General features: G+C 51.5%; 1 protein-coding gene across 1 annotated transcript in view; it reads left to right on the forward strand.

The window, feature by feature from the left end:
• Positions 1 to 19,025, forward strand: part of RELL2 (RELT like 2) — a 38,392-nt gene that overhangs the window by 15,148 nt on the left and 4,219 nt on the right. The window lies entirely within an intron of this gene.

The raw sequence follows: 19,025 nt of genomic DNA on the forward strand, positions 1-19,025 counted from the left end.
GCTGGGTAGAGCAGCACCTCCAAGCTGCCACCCTCATATGTCCCAGGTTCAGCACCTCTCTATCCCCACTTTCAAGTTACAATTGTTCTGGCAGTAGCCCACTTCATGGGCAAACCCCACAGGATTTTTGGGCGCTGCAGGGATCTTTAGCTTAGGTACAAGGAGCGTTGCTGCAGAGTGAATGAGGAAACCAAAAAACATCCATGAAGTGGAGAGAGAGAGAAGCAACCAGCTTAATCATGAAAGTTATTTATTGCCAGGTAATAACCATAGGGGAGCCAAACAAACAAAACAGTTATAATATTAAATCTAACTTGATTTTGTATATTAATAATATTTTTTTTAATTTTTAATTTAATTTAATTTTTAATAATAATATTAAATCTGCACTTGATTATAAAAGTTAGGTTTAGAAAACTATAACTGATCACAGAAGTCAGGGTCAGAAGGCTATACTTAGAGAGAGAGAGAGCTGGGTTCTTACCACTCCATGAAGCTTGAATCGATCAGGGGTCCCAGGTGGTGGGGGTAGCTTAGGGTCCAGAGTGCTGGAGACAGGCAGAGCCCCCAGCATGATCAGTCAGGAGAAGATGAAGTCCCAATGGCACTGATACAGACTCTGGATCCAGGCATCACACCCCTTATCTGAGCATGGATAGGCGTTTTTGTAGAGAAACAACAATGGTTCAAGGGAGAGCACTAGATTTGTTTATATGTAAACAAGGGAGTATACCAAAGTTGTTTTGTTCAGGTTAGACATGGAAGCTGATCATTCCTGGCTATGGGTGTTCCTTGGAGGGAGCTCACAGTGCAATTAGGCAGCTTCACTATTTTGGATACCAATAAAGGATTTATTACTAGAATTGGTCTGGTAACTACTGAGCTGGGTGTGTGCAGGCGTGGGTTCATTAACATCTGGAGCGGAGATCCCCTATCATGCAGTGCTTCCCTTCTTTTCTGGTTCCAGAGTTCCGTGCGGTTCTTGCCTTGGAATCTCTTCTCCATTCTTTATGCTAATGGAGATGTCTACTTGTCCCATCTTTGATGCAAATGAAGCTAGGGGAGTTTCCTTAATCCTGTCATGCTTATCCCAGGGGTTTAGGTGTGCCTCCCACTGCCTTTTCATTGCTTTTTGTAAGCCTTTCTTCTGATACAGATATTGTTCAAGCAGAGGCTGGGGGTGGGCAGGTGTCTTTTATGAGTCAGACAGGCTGGGTACTGTGCCCTGATTCCCCCTGCTAGGTAACAAGTTCCCCCTTTGATAGGGTGCTTGCAATGAGCGAGTATCTCCATCACATCCTTACTCTGTGGTACTGGGTCTGATCTTCAATCCATTGCAGCCACCGCATCAGTCGCTGGATCCAGCAAACCAGTAGAACAAGACTAATTGCTTGTATAATTTGGAAACTGATGATCACCACAATGGGGCGAAGCATGATATTCAAAAGACCTGTTGCACTGGGGCTCCACCCAAGCAAAGTCTCCCGCCAGGAGTGATGGCCTGTGTTTTTAACTGTAGCTGCTAGCCTAGAGAGCTCCCGGTTGTGGTGCTGAATCTCGAGTTTGCCATTCTCCCGCAAAGTTCGGAGCTTCTGCAGCTCAGTCTGTAAGGAGGGATGAGTTAATAGTCCCTTAATGGCAGTGAGACCCATTCCCAGTGAAATGGGAGAAACCTCCTTGTAGAGCTCAGGATAGGCTTTTAAATGTTGTACAGTCCATATAGGCACTGTACACTTAATATTACAACTAACAATAGTGGTTACATTACGGAAACAGCAATTAACGTAAGGCACCATGGGTTGAATCCAATGTCTATTAATCAATACAATATTACATTTTGTTCTTACACACACGTGCTTTACCAACATAGATAAAATCAAGACCCCTTTTCCTGGGTAACATTGAAGGAACAGTGAGACTTATTCCCAGGTTGTGGGAAGAAGTATTCATCATGTTCCTCCAATGCTTGGTCTTCACAGATATAGCCCAAACATTCTTTCCTCCTACACCCCTTTACATTTACTGTGTTCCACACATTATCTTTCTGCCAGGCCCAAGTGTTAGGATCTCTGAAGTACATTATTGAGTTATCATTTGTCTGTAATCCCAGTAGGACTACTGGGTGGATTACTCTAATTTCTTTACCTGCCACAGTTATCAAGAATAACTTCAAGCTTTGCTGGTGGTGATTGTACAAAGCATTAACTAGTCTCCACCAGGGCCATAGGACTAATTCTTCTTCCGTTACATGGGACTGAATCAAGTTGATTGCCTCCATGGGAATTTGTCCGGCTATGGCTTGCCGAATCATTCCCATGATTACGTTCTGGGTGAGAGCCTGAGTTTGCTCACATGCTGAGGTCAATGAGACATTATTCTGGAGGGACTGTACATCAGACATCATTAACTCTTTGTCTTTTTCTATGAGTCTTTCCCACCCAGGAAATACCTTACTTATTAACTGCTGTTCCTCACTTAACTGTTTCAAAGATGCTGTTAATGGGGTTCCCATCTTTCAAGGCTGATTCCCCACTCTGGCACTTGGAGTGCAGAAGGTGGGGGCCCTCAAGGATTCTAATAATTAATACTGGCCACTCCAGGCTTGTATTAAACTCCCAAGGTTACAGCTTTTCTCTGACCTTGGATGGGTAAATGCTGCCATCACCCAAGTGCCAAAGCCCTTTGAGCACCCAGGAAGGCGCACTTGGGAATTCCTTCCTGTGGGGTACCCTCAAGCTCTTTCACCTCCCCTCCAGGGAAGAGCTGAGAAAAAAAAACAAAGGAAATCAGCTGTTGCCACCAGCTAATTAAAACAACATGCACAAACCTCTTAGGACACAAAAATTCAATTCTGTTCTTTAAAAAAGGTAAACTTTATTAAAAAAAGAAAAAGGAAGAAAATACATTTGGGAACTTAGGCTATTGCTAGATTTAAAGAGAACAACTACAATGATTAAGCATCAAGAATAGTTTCTTGAGGTCCAGCTTAAAGGTTATAAGCAAAATAAAAGCATTTGGCTTAGCACAGAAGAGACCACAAGCCATAAATAAATAAAAAGAGAGAAACCTAATCGCATCTTCCTAGACATTTCCTGATCTACTTACATATCTGGGATTTCAAATGAGTAGTTTCTAGGTATGATACTGATGATTTTTCATACCTGGCCCCAAGCGTCTTACAGCATAGTTGCTCCCTGTCTGCCTCTCCCCGAGAGCAACCACAGATAGACAAAGGGGAAGTTTTTTCTCCAATTTTAAAAAGTTCTAGTCTTCCCATTGGTTCTTTTGGTCAGGTGCCCACTCCCTTTCTTTTACTTATGCATAGCAGGGAGACTTTTTAACCCTTTACAGGTAAAGCAAGTAGAGAACAGCTACTAAGAGGGATTTTATAGCTAACTGGCTGTCTGGGTGTCCATAAAAGGGAGCTACCCCTCTTCCCCCCCTTCATTTATCACACCATCTTTCCTATATTTTCAGTGGCATATGATAGAAGTTCTGGCTAATAAACTATGTCTGCCGCATCAACTAAAGAGATCCCTGTTCTTGCAGGTGCAATCCAATCATTTAATTCCCTTTGTACTCTATTTACATGGTCAGCCCCTTGCCACATTCTTACCCATTCATCCCAACCCTTATGGGTAGTTCCAATCAAGGGAGTGCATACAGGTGCTATGTGAGAGATAGTCATACCTTCTAAATGGATTTGAACCTCCTTCAGAGAATTCTGAAGTTGAAGAACCAAATGTTCTTGTTGATCCAATTTAAACACAGGGGGTCCTGAAATTGGGGCTCTTAAATGTCAGAGGAGAGTGAAGTTTGTGATCAGAGGGTCAAAATTTAAAACTGTTTTTTGTTGTTGGCCCAACCTGAGGAGCTGCCGACAGCATAGAACTGGTAGTGATGCTGCAGGGCCAGGGGGTTGCTTCCATTCCCATAGAATCCATGTATGTGGCACAGCAATTTTACTTCCTGGGCTCCAGCTGGCAAGCACCTCCAGAGGTTCAGAGGGATTGCAGGTTCAGCATAGAGCCTGGACAGCATCAGACTCCAGACACTTGTGAACAGCAGGGTGCTGGTGCAATGATGGGATGTCATGGCTCATGTTCGGGATCTGTGAGGGGGCAGAGAAGAGAGAACAAACTCCCACACTCCCCCCGTATATACTGGGAGAGTCTGGGACCAATCCTGCATGGTGAACATGAAGCAGTGACCTATGTGAGTTTGGCCATAATAAGTTGAAGACTTCTCTGGCCTTTTTCTGCCTCAACATCGGGATAGGCACTGACAAGCCCACCGACGCGTATTTTCCGAAGGCCCCAAGCTGTTCCTTCTTGCTAGCCAAGAAGGGTGGCTGGCAGGATGGAGAAGACAGTTATACTATTCCTTGTGGGTCAGATGGTTTACCCTTTCACTCTTTCAGCTAAAAGAAAAGGAGTACTTGTGGCACCTTAGAGACTAACCAATTTATTTGAGCATGAGCTTTCAGCTGTGAGGAATGAAACCATTTCCACCAGGGTTTCCCATTTTTCCCATTTAGGATTTCTACCTGATAAACACTGGGACTGGCCTGATTCACAGTAAAGCAGGGGCCATACCAGGTGTGTGCCAAAGAGTACTCCTTTGCTGAAAACTTTCTGTACATTACTGGTTAGCCTAATTGTTACCCGCACAAAATTCTGTTACTTACGCTCTAGGGCAGGGGTGGGCAAACTTTTTGGCCCAAGGGCCACATCGGGGTTGCAAAATTGTATGGAGGGCAGGGTAGGGAAGGCTGTGCCTCCCCAAACAGCCTGGCCCCTGCCCCCATCCGCCCCCTCCTACTTCCCGCCCCCTGACTGCCCTCCTCAGAATCCCTGACCCATCCAACCCCCCCTGCTCCTGGTCCCCCAACTGCCCCCTCCCGGGATCCCCCACCCCATCCAACCCCCCTGCTTCCTGTCCCCTGACAGCCCCGCCCCCTATCCACACCCCCGCCCCCTGACAGGGCCCCTGGGACTCCCACACCTATCCAACCCCCCCTATTCCCCATCCCCTGACTGCCCTTTCCGCCCCAGAACCTCCGCCCCCATCCAACCGCCCCCTGCTCCCCGACTGCCCATCCGGGACCCTCTGCCCCTTATCCAACCCCTTCACCCTGCTCCCCACCCCTTACCATGCCGCTCAGAGCAGCAGGAGCTCGCAGCCCCATTGGAGCCAGCCAGCCAGGAGCCGCAGGCTAGAGTGCTGGCGGCACGGCGAGGTGAGGCTGCGAGGATGAGGGACAGTGGGGGAGGGGCCGGAGGCTAACCTCCCTGGCTGGGAACTCAAGGGCTGGGCAGGACGGTCCCCACATCTGGCCCGCGGCTGTAGTTTGCCCACCTCTGCTCTAGGGGCACCCACCTTTACCCAGTTCCTAGGGCTCAAGGCATAACCCTCTTAATCTAGGCACTCACACCTTTTCCCAGTTCCTAGGGCTCCAGGCGAAAGGTACCTAATTTTACCCTCCTAGTGAAATAGTTTTTCCTAATATCCAACCTAGACCTCCCACACTGCAACTGGAGACCATTGCTTCTTGTTCTGTCATCTGCTACCACTAGGGTTACCCGATAAAATTGGGACTGTCCCAATTTTTAGTTCTTTGTCCCGCGTCCCAGCTGATACACGGTCGGGACGCCATTTGTCCCGATATTGCAGCTTTCGTTGCTTTTTTTTTTTTTTTTGCTTCCCCCATGTATCCCGATATTTTGTCCATTTCATCTGGTCACCCTAACTACCACTGAGAACAGCTGAGCTCCATCCTCTTTGGAACCCCTCTTCAGGTAGTTGAAGGCTGCTATCAAATCCCCCCTCACTCTTCTCTTCTGCAGACTAAATAACCCCAGTTCCCTCAGCCTCTCCTCATAAGTCTTGTGACCCAGCCCCCTAATCATTTTAGTTGCTCTCCGCTGGACTCTCTCCAGTTTGTCCACATCCTTTCTGTAGCGGGGGGCCTAAAACTGGACATAATACTCCAGATGTGGCCTCACCAGTGTTGAATAGAGGGGAATAATCACTTCCCTCAGTCTGCTGGCAATGCTCCTACTAATGCAGCCCAATATGTCCTTAGTCTTCTTGACAACAAGGGCACACTGTTGACTCATATCCAGCTTCTCATCTACTGTAATCCCCAGGTCTTTTTCTGCAGAACTGTTGCTTAGCCAGTTGGTCCCCAGCCTGTAGCGGTGCATGGGATTCTTCCATCCTAAGTGCAGGACTCCGCACTTGTCCTTGTTGAGCCTCATCAGATTTCTTTTGGCCCAATCCTCCAATTTGTCTAGGTCACTCTGGACCCTATCCCTACCCTCCAGAGTATCTACCTCTCCCTGCAGCTTAGTGTTGGCCACAAACTTGCTGAGGGTACAATCCATCCCATCATCCAGATTATTAATGAAGATGTTGAACAAAACTGACCCCAGGACCTAAGTTCCCTGTAAACTGTGTGGCTATGCAGCAGCCTATTTAGTGCCATGCAGGTACTCATGGAACCTGCCCAGGGACTTGCTGTGGCTGGGGACTGGCCGGGGGAGGAGCACCCCTCCCCCAGCCCCAACCTAACCAGGCCCCCAATCTGACGTGGCCAGGGCGCCCCTCCCCCATCCCCAACCTGCCATGGCCAGGGCACCCAGCCCTGCCGGGGTGGCCTGACCCGGCCCAGCCCAGCCCAGCCAGGACCCAGGAGCAGCTTGGGGTGGCGCAGACCCAAGAGGGGCCTAGCTCGGCCCAGACCCAAACATGGACAGAGCGGCCCAGCCCAGCCCAAACCTGTGTGTGGCCGGAGCGGCCTGGCCCGGCCTAGACCCAGGCATGGCAGAAGCAGTGTGGCCCAGCCCAGCCCTAGCCACGGCCAGGGTGGCGTGGACAGCCCGGCCCCAGGCGCACCCAGGGCAGCACGGCCCGGACCCAGGCACAGATGGAGTGCCCCTCCCCTGGCTTGAACCCAGACCAGGCCTGGACCTGCTGGGGCCAGGGAAAGGGCGCCTATCCTTCAGCCCCAACCCCAGAGATGCCTCAGCAGGGGGAGGCGCCTCTCCCTCACAGCCCAAGTGTTGCTGCAGGGAGAGAGAGCTGGGGGGAGTCCTCTCTCCTTGCCGTAGCCCCAGAGCCCCCTCCTGCACCCCAAGCCCCTTATCCCCAGCCCCACCCCAGAGCCTGCACCCCCAGCCGGAGCCCTCAACCCTGCACCCCAACCCTCACATATCACCTCTATATTGGTGCACATAAAATTAATTCCGCATATGGGTGGGAAAAATTAGTGGGAATGGTGCCCAGGACCGACCCCTGGGGCACTCCGCTTGATACCGGCTGCCAACTAGACATTGAACTATTGATCACTACCCATTGAGCCCAACGATCTAGCCAGATTTCTATCCACTTTATATAGAGTGACCAGATGTCCCAATTTCATAGGGACAGTCCCCATGCTTGGGTATTTTTCTTATATAGGCTCCTATTACCCGTGGGGGGCTGTGGGCCCCAGGCCTCCTCCCCCCCAGGGTCTGGGAGGCAGGAGCTGTGTGGGGGCACTTTTGGATGCCTCACAGGCCCAGAGTGGCCCGGGGGATTAGCGGGGGGCTGGGAGCAGCCCGCTCCAGTTCTCTTACCCTGGTCCCAGCCATGTCACTCGGGGGAGGAGGCTTGGGGGAAGGGATCCGCTCCCCACACTCACCAGCAGCGGGAAATGAAGCAGTCCAGCCCCAGCCTGCTCTATTCTGCCAGCTCCCAGCCGTGGGGCTCCGCTTCCCGCCGCCAGTGAGAGCAGGGGGTGGTCCTTTTCCCCAACCCGAGCGACATGGCTGGGGCTGGGACAAGGGAAGCGGAGTGGGCTGAGGCCGCATCGCTCCGCTTCCCGCTGCCGGTGAGTGCAGGGGGCGGTACTTTCCCCAACCTGCAACTCACCGGCGGCAGGAAGCGGAGTTCCACGGCTGGGATCTGGTGGAGTGGAGTGGGCTGAGGCCGGGTTGCTCTGCTTCCCGCCAATGCCAGTGAGTGCGGGGTCACTGGGGGAAGAGGTGGAATGGGGGCAGGCCAGGGGTGGAGCATGGGGGAAGGTTAGAGGTGGAACGGAGGGAGTTGTCCAGGGCCCCACACACCCCTAGGGACGGGCCTGGCCCTTGCAGTGGGCGCAGCCCTTAGAGGGGGTGGGGGCTGCTGAGGGATAGGGCTGGTTACCACGGCTGGTGCTGCTACGTATGCAGCAGGCAGCTGCCTAGGGCACCATGAAATTTGGGGCAATTTGGTGCCCCAAATTTCATGGTGCCATATGCAGCTGCGTATGCCTAAGGACAGCCCTGCCTATTACCCCCCACCCTGTGTCCCAATTTTTCACATTTGCTGTCTGGTCACCCTAACCTCATAGTCCATTCATCCAATCCATACTTCTTTAACTTGCTGGCAAGAAGCCGGCGGGTGGGGCCAAGGGGTGGAGAGGAGCCCTCAGCCAGCTGGTGGGCAGGCCAAGAGGAGCAAGTGGTGGGTGGGGTAGGGGAGCTGGCGGGGTCTCAGGGCACAGTGCAAGCAGAGCAGGCCGGGGCCCCTTCTGAGCATGGGCTCGGTTCCATGGAGCCACTGGTGAGCTGGAGCCGGTTCGCACCGGTTCGCTGGAACCGGTTGTTAAATTTAGAAGCCCTTTTTTAAAAGAGCTTCTAAATTTAACAACCAGCCAAAAGTGGTGCCTTAGGCGCTGACTCTGTGGGTGCTCCGGGGTTGGAGCACCCACTGGCAGCTCCCCGCCCCGTGCCCGGCCCCAGCTCACCTCCGCTTCGCCTCCGCCCCGAGTTATGCTCCACGCCGCTCTGCTTCTCCACCCCCCTAGTTTCCCACAAATCAGCTGTTTGCGCGGGAAGCCGGGAAGGGCTGAGAAGCAAGTGGTGGCTTCGCGCTCAGGCCCAGGGAGGCGGAGGCAGAGTAGAGGTGAGCTGGGGCGGGGGGGCGCAAGGAGGGCCGTCTGCGCCGCATCAGGTAACCCAGGGGGTGGGCAGGAGAACCACTCCCTGCCCCAGTTCACCTCCACCTTCCTGGGCCTGAGCACGAAGCCGCCGCCTGCTTCTCAGCCCTGCCAGGCTTCCCGTACGAACAGCTGATCCGCGGGAAGCCGGGGTGGGGCGGAGAAGCAGAGCGGGGTGGCGCATTCAGGGAGGAGGCGGAGCGGAGGTGAGCTGGGGCTGGGTGTGGGGCAGGGAGCTGCCGGTGGAGTCTCTGCACCCACCAAATTTCCCCCATGGGTGCTCCAGCCCCGGAGCACCCACAGAGTCAGTGCCTAAGGCGCCGCTTTTGATGTGATCAGTGGGGGGAGCAGGTGCTCCCCCGCTCCTCCCCTAGCTACACTACCCCACCCCTAGGAGCCAGAGGGACCTGCCAGATGCTTCCTGGGAGCCGCCCCAGGTAAGCACCACCAGGACTCCCCACCTCACCCCCCGGCAGATCCCTCTCGCTTTTAGGGGGCGGGGTGGGCACCCACTACGGTGGCCCACGGGACCCTCTTGCCCGGTTGTGGGGGCAGTCAGGGGACAGGGGAGGGGAGTGGATGGGGCAGGGGTCCCGGGGGGGCATCAAGGAATGTGGGGGGGGGGTTGGCTGGGGCAGGAGTCCTGGGTGGCAGAGGTGGGCTAGGACCCCCTCTTGGGGTGAGGAGGGAACCGGTTGTTAAGATTTTGGCAGCTCATCACTGCATGGAGCCACTTGCACCATTGTAAACCCGGCACTGTCTGGATGGCAGTCTGCACAATCCCCCTCCTATGGCATCACCAAGCATCATGGGGTCAGAGCCCCCAGTCTCACGGACTGCTGCCGTAGGTCATGAGCAGGAGCTCAGTGGTGTACACTGCTGCCCCACTGGGCCCTTTTGGAACAGAGCCGGCATTTTAATTGTAGAGTGGGATTTTCAGCAGGGCTCCCCACTGGCCTAACTCTGCTCTGAGTCCAGCGGGAGCCACATTAGGCAAACACTTTGGGAATTCCCCCCCATGCAGCTGGAGGAGTTAGAGTTAGGGGCAGGCTTTTTACACACTTTTGGGACCCATCTGGCCATTGTGTTTTCTTCATGTTTTCAGGCCTTTCCTTTATAACTGAGACCAAGTCCTCTGGCCTCAAGCCATGTCCCTTCTGTGATGGTGCCAGGGCCATGACAGAGGTGTATGATCGATTTCTTCTCTGCTTAGAGGAGGGGCACGTTCCCAGATGAGCTCTTTGTGCCATGCTTTTACCTAATGCACATACAGAGCTAAAAAGAGTCACCCTGAGCTCCAGCTGCTGGGAGCGGCCATGTGGGCGACTCTTCCTGGTTCTGATTGTTCAGAGGAGTTGCCACCCACACTCTTGCCCGTTGAGTCAGGAACAGGTAGCCAGATGGGTTCTGTGCCTGGGTTAAATGCAATAGCCAGAACACAGTGATGTCGTCCCAGATACTATGCATCTGGTCTGAGAGTCAGTGTGAGGAGCCTACAGGGAACTCTCTGGCCTTTTTGTCATGTTCCCAAAAATCTAGCAGCAAGAGTAGGAAGAGGCTGACTCCACCACAAGCACTCACTGACTTGGATGAAGAGTCCATGTGCCCGCCCTATGGAGCTGGTTCTGGAACTGGTTCCTGGCATGATGTTTCGTCCTCCGAGCTGAGGAAGGAGAAGCCCAGCCATGAGTCACACACCTTGTCTTGACATCGTGACTGCATGACACTATACCAGCTTTGCTGCCTAGAATGATGGGGACCTGCCTCTGGAGCCGCAGACCCAAGGGTCTCTGCTGCATTGGGCCGGGGCGTTCTGGTGTTGCCTGCCCTGGGCTCAGTTGCCTTGGTGAGAGCCTTTTAGCGCTGCATGCATCAAGCTCTCTTCCCTGGTGCTCAGTATTTTGGTTAGGGATCCTGAGCAGTGGGACAGTCAATCTAGGGTGTCAGTTATTCTGGCACTGTCTGTTACTTTGATTGAGATCCCGGTCACAGATCTGGTTCCCTCGGCACCAGCCCTCCCGAGCCATAATTTCTGTAGGCTTTGTTATCTTCTACAGCTGTGAGCTGGGAACCCTTCCCTTGTTCGTATCTCCCCATACCACATCCTGGAGGGGTCAATCCTGTGGCTGTTGATGACCTCACTGCCTTCTGGGATGGTGCCTGAGTTGCACCCCCGGAGCACTTGCCCTTATGGCCTACTTACGTGCCTCAGCTCGAGTATTCCCCTGGTTTGTGGGTTCCTCTGGGGATGAATCCACCTCCTCTTAGGGACCACTAGCACTTGGTCCTTTTGGATTATGTGGACTCAGTCACCTGAGACCTAGGAAGCCAGCCGCTGCTCTACCAGAAGGACTGGGAAGTCCCATGTCATCTCCTTTTACAAGATGCCTTTTATCAGTTTGTGATGGGTTGGATCACAGAAAACCCCCTTGGGGCTGCCAACTGATCTGCTGAGACTACTTTTGCCCCTGCCTTCCCTGCCAGCTTGGGACTCCAGCACCCTGCCTGGTTGAGCCAGACACACCTGCCAGCTACAAATCCAGACCCAGGTCTGAACCACATCCCACAAACTGCAGGCTTAACTGAAAGCGGCTCAAGAAGTGTTCCAGTCTTTAACACTCAGATGCCCAGCTCCCAGTGGGGTCCAAGCCCCAAATAAATCCATTTTACCCTGTATAAAGCTTATACTGGGTAAACTCATAAATTGTTCGCCCTCTATAACACTGATAGAGACATGTGCACAGCTGTTAACCCCCCCCCCCCCCCCCGGTATTAATACATACTCTGGGTTAATAAGTGAAAAGTGATTTTATTAAATACAAAAAGTAGGATTTAAGTGGTTCCAAGTAATAACCAACAGAACCAAGTAAATTACCAAGCAAAATAAAATAAAAAAACGCAAGTCTATGCCTAATACAGTAAGAAAACTGAATACGGATAAAACCTCACCCTCAGATGTTTCAATAAGCTTCTGTCACAGACTGGGCTCCTTCGTAGTCTGGGCCTAATCCTTTCCCCTGGTACAGCCCTTGTTCCAGCTCAGGTGATAGCTAGGGGATTTCTCATGATTGCAGCCCCCTTTGTTCTGTTCCACACCCTTATATAGCTTTAGCACAAGGCAGGAATCTTTTGTCTCTCTAGGTCCCCACTCGCCCCTTCTAAATGGAAAAGCACCAGGTTTAAGATGGATTTCAGTACCAGGTGACATGGTCACATGCCCTGTGAGACCCCAAGCCTTCATTCCTCCCAGCCTGACTCACAGGAAGGCCTGCCTGCAAACAGAGCCATCCATAGTCAATTGTCCTGGCTGATGGGAGCCAGGAAGATTCCAAACCACCATTAATGGCCCACACTTCGCATAATTACAGTAGGCTCTCAGAGTTATATTTCATATTTCTAGTTTCAGATACAAGAATGATACATTCATAGATTTTTATTTCATTTGATTCTACATTTTCCTTACAAAAGATATTGCAGCTCCAGCAGTGGCCAGTCTGTCACCCTCTCTCAAGGTTCAGGTTGTGCCTCTAGGAGTGTGACCTGGGGCTCCCACCCCATGCGGATCCAGTGTAGGGGATGCACATGGGCCATGTGCCCTGGGGACCTCACCGCTTGCTCTAGGCTTTCTGAGAGGAGGCAGGAGAGCTCACTCACTCCCCCATCTCCTCCACAGTGATGGTAGTGCCGTTCCAGCCTCCTCTTCCCACAGCTCTTGCTCGAGTCTGTATCCTCTGGGTGCCCAGACACATGCACAACCCGCCTCCTCCTCTCTGTGCTGCTGCAGGCACCTGGGCTCTGGAAATCACAGGCAGGATTAGCCTCCTACTACCAGCCCAGATTCAGTGCGATGATCCCCCAGGGCCAGCTAGTCTTGGTCCCTCCATGGGAAAACCTGGTGTTGCCTGCGTATCCCCACCCACTGTCTCCATCCGCCTGGGACCCCTCTTTACTGCTCTTTGATTTCCAGGAGAGCCCTCCCAATTCAGCAGTCTTCTCACGCATCTAGTCAGTGGCCACAGCCCAGCTCCGCAAAGGTACTTAAGCTCATAGCTTCCACTGATTTCAATGGGAGTCAGGTGCCTACATATCGCTGAGGAGCTGGGCCCCGCCAATCCTGGCCAGACTTGGCCTCTACCCACCTCCCTTGGTAGACTCTAAGGGACCTTAGAATCTTACCTCTTGTAATGCACACAAAGGGCACAGGCTCAGACTCACTCTCCCACAACTCTGCTTCCAACTGCGGTCTCAGAATCAGAGTTTCTCTCACCTTACCCTCCATGTGCACTTTTCAGACATCACCCTCCTTCCCCCACTGCCCCGTAGGAGCCCAACAACTTAACATCACCCCATCTCTGGTGCTTTTCTTATGCAGACTGGAAGTAGCAGAAAACCCATCTCATTCCCGGCCCCACTTGTCACATGCAGGTGGGGATCTACGGGCACCCACCTCCCATAGAACTGCCTTGTGCCCTGTAGGCACAGCCCCATTTTAGTGGGGGAGGAGAACAGGACATGCCCCGTTGCAGGGGTCTGCTAGGAGGAATGCTGACTGACATGGCAGCTCCACCTCTCTTTAGCAAATGCAGCATGTATGACCTTGACCTACCAGATCCCCAAAGATATTTTGGCTTCTAGCTGCCTTTGCTGTCAGTGGAAGTTAGGAGCCTAAACGCCTTTGGGAATCTGGCCCTTAAGCTGGGATTTTAAAAGGAGGCCTAACGTGCCCAGCTCCTAGATTTTAATTCTGTATGCAAACTGCCACAGTTACCTAAACATGATACCACATCTTTCTCCTCAAGGTTCACAATGGCTGGTTGGCTGCTGAAATGCAAGATACTGAGAATGAAGGATTTTTACGTTATAGAGCAAGCAAAAGTGGCCACTATAATTAAGATTGTAGAAAGGAGGGGCTTGCACAATGTTGGCTTTAGTCTTTCCTAAGGCAGGTCAGCAAGAACTGGGCACCTAAATCACTTAGGCCCCTTTGAAAATTCCAGCCTTAATGATTTCGCTAATATTTCTGTCTTCAAATGTAATGATTGACCTTGATGAAGAGCTATTTGAGTTCTGAGACCTACAATGCAGGTTAGTACCTTGACTGCAGCTGTTGACCTTTGATCCTTGACAGAGCTGTCATGGGTTCATGGCAATCAGCACTGGGTAAATGGCCTGCAGACTTTGTAAGCTTCCTAGCTGCACACCCAGAGTTTACCAGTTCTACAGGATGAAGGCTGAGGGTCTTGTAAAGTCTGGGGGGGCTTTTACTTTCCCTGGAGGTACTACTGAGCTGTGATGCCAGCCAGCAGCAACCACCCAGCTCAGTGTCTACAAAGCTTTGAGCAAAGCGGATCTCCTCATGGGGAAAAAACTAAGGACCATACCTCCTAGGGACATGGAAGGGGGGAGTGCCCACTCCCCTGCATCATTTCCCATCTTTAAGACCTCACAGGTGCCTCTTTAGGGAGACCCCAGAGGTAGGGTTGAGCATGGTTCTGGGGCAAGGGGTGCTTTTTGCACCCCAGTGCCTCTAGCAGGGAAATTATTGCTGATCTCATCAGCCTTAGCTCACCCACTGTTCCACACTCCTGTGTGAACCCTGCCCTCTTATGGGAATGCTGAATGCAGGGGCTCCGGCAGGAGGCACCCAGGGAGGTGGGAAACACCACAGAGGCACAGTGCTGCTGTGCAGATGGCCTGGAGCTCCCACAGACCTCAGGGAAGAGCAAAGGAAAATCCATGGGTGCAAACACACAGCATTTCCTGCAGAGAGGGGGATAGGGCCCTATACAGATTAGGCACTGAAGGAGGCTATTCAGCTTGACCTCTGTGCTAGGCCCTCCGGGGCGTGTGAGATGAGTTTGCCAATGTTAGCCCAAACCAGTTTTCAAATGGTGGGGCCCATATCTGAATGGCCGTTCAATGCCTCACGAGAGTTTTCAATCACTGGGCTCCCAGTCATGTGTCACATTTGCTTTGCTGTGAATAAGTACCCACAGCCTCAGACCCCAGGGACACGGAGAAGGAGCCAGAGCTTGAGTCGAGCCTAGAAGCTCTCTCCAACCAGACCAGATGGTGAAGGTGCTACTGTGACTCCCCAGTCCCTTACCTACCTCACCGGGGTGCTGGGAGGATTAATTAGATGCTGTTCGGTAAACACTGAGAGATTTTCTGATGGAAGGTTAAAGCTCTATTGTTTGTTTGTTATCCCAGGCCTCCCCCTCTTCCAGCTTTTCCAGTGCTCCTCACCGTGACTGATCGCACCTGCAACTAGGGCAGTGCTCATGTTAAATCATAGGCCCAAAGAGTCCGAGGTGTTAATGTGACCCAGTCACTGTCCAGCACTAAACAGGGTTAAACAAGGGTCAGGGTTTGCTACCCGGAGACCCCAGCCTGCATCTTACTGTGGCAACACCCCATTAAACAGCCTGTTATTGAAGATACAGCAAAGGAGGAAAAACAGTTCCAAGTGTTTGAAAAGTGAAGTATTAAGTCAGGCTGTCAGTGTAACCAAATCCCTGGGTCCGTTCCCCTTAGCTGGAGAGGAAACTCCCCCCATATGACTGCCTTTTAAAATGGTAATAAAAGTGTCCTTTTGGGGGGACAAGAAAAAGTTCATGGAGATGGACTGGAGCTGACATTAGTAAAGTCTAAAAGACAAGCCAAACTGTGACCTCCCTGGGCACAATCCAGCCCAATGAGCAGCTGGGTCACCCCACCCTCTAACCTGGGGTGCCCTTTATACAGCCTGGCTGTTCACAAACTGACTCCAGCATGCTAGTCACTCCCAGCCATTTCTCTGTGTGCTGCAGCCAGCCAGCCACACCTTGGTGCTCACCAGCCTTAAAGAGTCTACAGGGTGAGCCCAGCACACTCTCAGTCCCAAATTGCCCCCCAGAAACATGTGTCCTGTACTACCCAGTCCTCTCCTGCACAGTGCAAATATAGCCGGGCCACTATTCCTTGAAGGGAAAAGGCAAAAGATTTATACGATCTGAAGAGAAACCAGAGTACACACAACTTGCTACCCCAAATGAAGGTACCCAGACACTGCAGCTTGAGCACATTGGATTAGATCAAACAATAAAATAAGTTTATTAACTACAAAGAGAGAGAGATTTAAGTGCATACAAGTCATGAGGCATAAAAGTCAGAAATGCTTACAAGACAAATAAAGATAAAACACTTCCTGATGCTTAACTTAACAAACTACATTAGATTCAAAGCAAATTTTCTCATCACATGCTAGCAGCTCTGTTACTGACCAAATGCCTTAGGTCATGATCTCTCCCCCAGAGTTTATCAGCTGTTTCCTTTTTCTCTTCAGGTGCAGAGAATACAATTGGAGGGTAGGGGGGAGAGGTTCCTTGAGGTGTTTTCCCCTCCTTTTTATAGCTTCAGTCCCCCTCTTGCAAAACATTTCCAGCTGAGATCCTAGAGCCAAAGAGTCCATGTGGAAGGATGTTCCCTGTTAGTTTTTGTACCTGTTTGTACTTCCTTTTTTCCCCCTCCCTGCTTGATGAATTTGTTTACTGCTTACATGCAAATTAAGCAGAGTGCACATTCCTTTGTTTAGGACAGAGCTGTTTGCCAGCTTCCATTTGCGCAGGGCTGTGCGGTTTGGAACATGTGTTCATAACATCACACAGGGTAATCTTGTAACTTCTGATACACTGTTGCCATACATATTTTACCAGGACTGTACTGACCAGCAAATTATGAGTTTTCAAAGGATACAAGGCATACCTTGTACACAGCCTAGTACCCTAGTGTGTGGACACAGGGGTGTATTCTGTCACACAAACACACACAAAAAGGGAGAGACAAGACCAGCAAAGACAGAAAAATGCAGTTTCTGGCTCTGGTGTTTACTTTCACTTGCAGCCTTATCTGCTGGAAAAACACAGGCCGTGCACAGGGTCTGATCAGCACTTCTGAGACTTGCCAAACTTGTACCAGCATCAGACTGTTTAGGGCATTGCTCTGAGCTGCTTCTTTCTGGTTACAATCTCTCAGCAGCATTGCAAAATATACAGGCTTAGTTGAGTAAGGCAGACTTTAATTAAACAGAAGGCAAAAGGAGAGAGAGAGAGAGGAAAGTGAAGAAATAAGGTGGGCATGGGCAGTGGGTATAGCTGCTGCAGGATGCTGGACTGGGGCTGCTCCAGCTCGCATAGTTGAGACTGCTCTGGCCCCAGGCCGGCCCAAGCTGCTGGGGCCGCTGGGGCCAGGGCTCGGGTCGGTTGGCCAGCTGGGGCTAGGCTGGGGCTCTTTGGCTGGGGGGAAGGGGCTCAGGGTTCTGGCTGGCCCAGGGCTTCTCTAGCCACAGGGGGGTCGTCTCAGGGCTCTGGCCACAGGGGGACCTTGTGCGGAAGGGGCGGGGCCGCAGGGCTAGCCTCCCTGATGCGGGGGAGGGGCACCTGCCACCCATTAAGGTGAGGAAGGAAAAGGATGTGTGGGTGTGGGGGGATGATGTCATCTGGGTCTCTCTTACTGGCCCAGTCTAGGCAGGATAAAGGCCCAACAGTGTCAGGGTCAATCCCAGGGTCCCAGGAGATGGGAGGGGGTGGCAGCTGTGAGGATAAAGCTCGCGCCTTTCCTTCCTCACAGTCTGCAGTTGTTGTCAGACAGCTTCATCTACCTTTCCCCCCACAAATGACCTTTCTTGTGAGACCCCCCCAAAGAGGGGGGGTTGGGAGAAATATCCCATCCCCTCAATATTTTGTTCACTAATTAGGCCTAATTGTCAAGACACCAATTTTGGTTTATTGATTTCCGGTCCCACGCGTTGCTAGTTCACCAGGCGTGATGCTCGCACAGCCCTACTGCTAGGAGGATGTTTTGTTTGGACTTACTTGGTTTTTTTATGTCTCACATTTGCACCTTTTCCCCATCAACAGTCAATGTTATAAGTTAGTTGCATCTGAAGAAGTGGGTTTTTTACCCACAAAAGCTTATGCCCGAATAAATCTCTTAAGGTGCCACAGGACTCCTCATTGTTTTTGTGGATACAGACTAACAAGGCTACCATTCTGATAATAGGTTAGTGTGACACTTTACACACTTTCACTCACTGGTCACAGTTGAGCTTGTATGTAAGCAGGGTCTGAATGAATGCTTCCCTGACAGCTAGCTGGGAGCGGAGAGGGAGAGACTTGAGTGTGTTTATGTGAATACAGGTTTCAGAGTAGCAGCCGTGTTAGTCTGTGTTCGTAAAAAGAAAAGGAGTATTTGTGACACCTTAGAGACTAACAAATTTATTAGTCTCTAAGGTGCCACAAGTACTCCTTTTCTTTTTATGTGAATACAGTTTGCTTGTACTCTGTTTATGTATTCAGCAGAATACAGTGGTGTCAAACTGGTATTTGGTACAAATCACCTTAGTACTGAATGCAAGGGTAGTGAAATATGGTTTCCAGTGTTGTAATTGTTGTGGGAATACAGGAAAGCAGGACTATGCTTAACCTGTCCCAAATGGGGAGGGGCGGCACCCTCAGTTAAATGAACCTCATGAAAGCAGAGGCTCGAATGTCAGAGCTCTGTGAAAATAAGAGGCGGGTGGGGGACAGGAGTCCTGGTATCATGGTCAGGAGGCTGCATAACTCCCTCCCTGCGGGGTCCTCTCTACAGTGGCTTAACCTGTTCTTCCCCACTGTTCAAAGACTGGTGCTAAAGGCTTTATTAGGAGCCTCTTGTTATTTTAATTGCTCAATCAGAGCTGAAAACAGTTGTAGTAGGACTGTATTTCTGTCCTGCCTGCGATGAACTAAAATCACTGGAGATGGGGCAGTGTTTCTGCCCAACAACCCAAAAGTCCTTTTCACATGCCTGACCCTTATCTGCACCCCACTCACAGTTGCTGTTCTTGGTCAGTGCAGACCCAGAGTTCAGAGGTGCATCTGCAGAGTTCACCTTCCACACTGGGGTGTTTGTGGAAAGAGGCATCTTACTCGCTCTGCATTGCGCCTCTCTGCTGTGGCCCTGCTGGCCACTCATCGCACCTCTCTGCTGCCACCCATTCACCAGCTCACTGTCAATCACCTTCTGCCTCTCTGCTGTGACCTCA

This window comes from Eretmochelys imbricata, chromosome 8 (assembly GCF_965152235.1).
Source record: "Eretmochelys imbricata isolate rEreImb1 chromosome 8, rEreImb1.hap1, whole genome shotgun sequence".
Lineage (NCBI taxonomy): Eukaryota > Metazoa > Chordata > Testudines > Cheloniidae > Eretmochelys > Eretmochelys imbricata.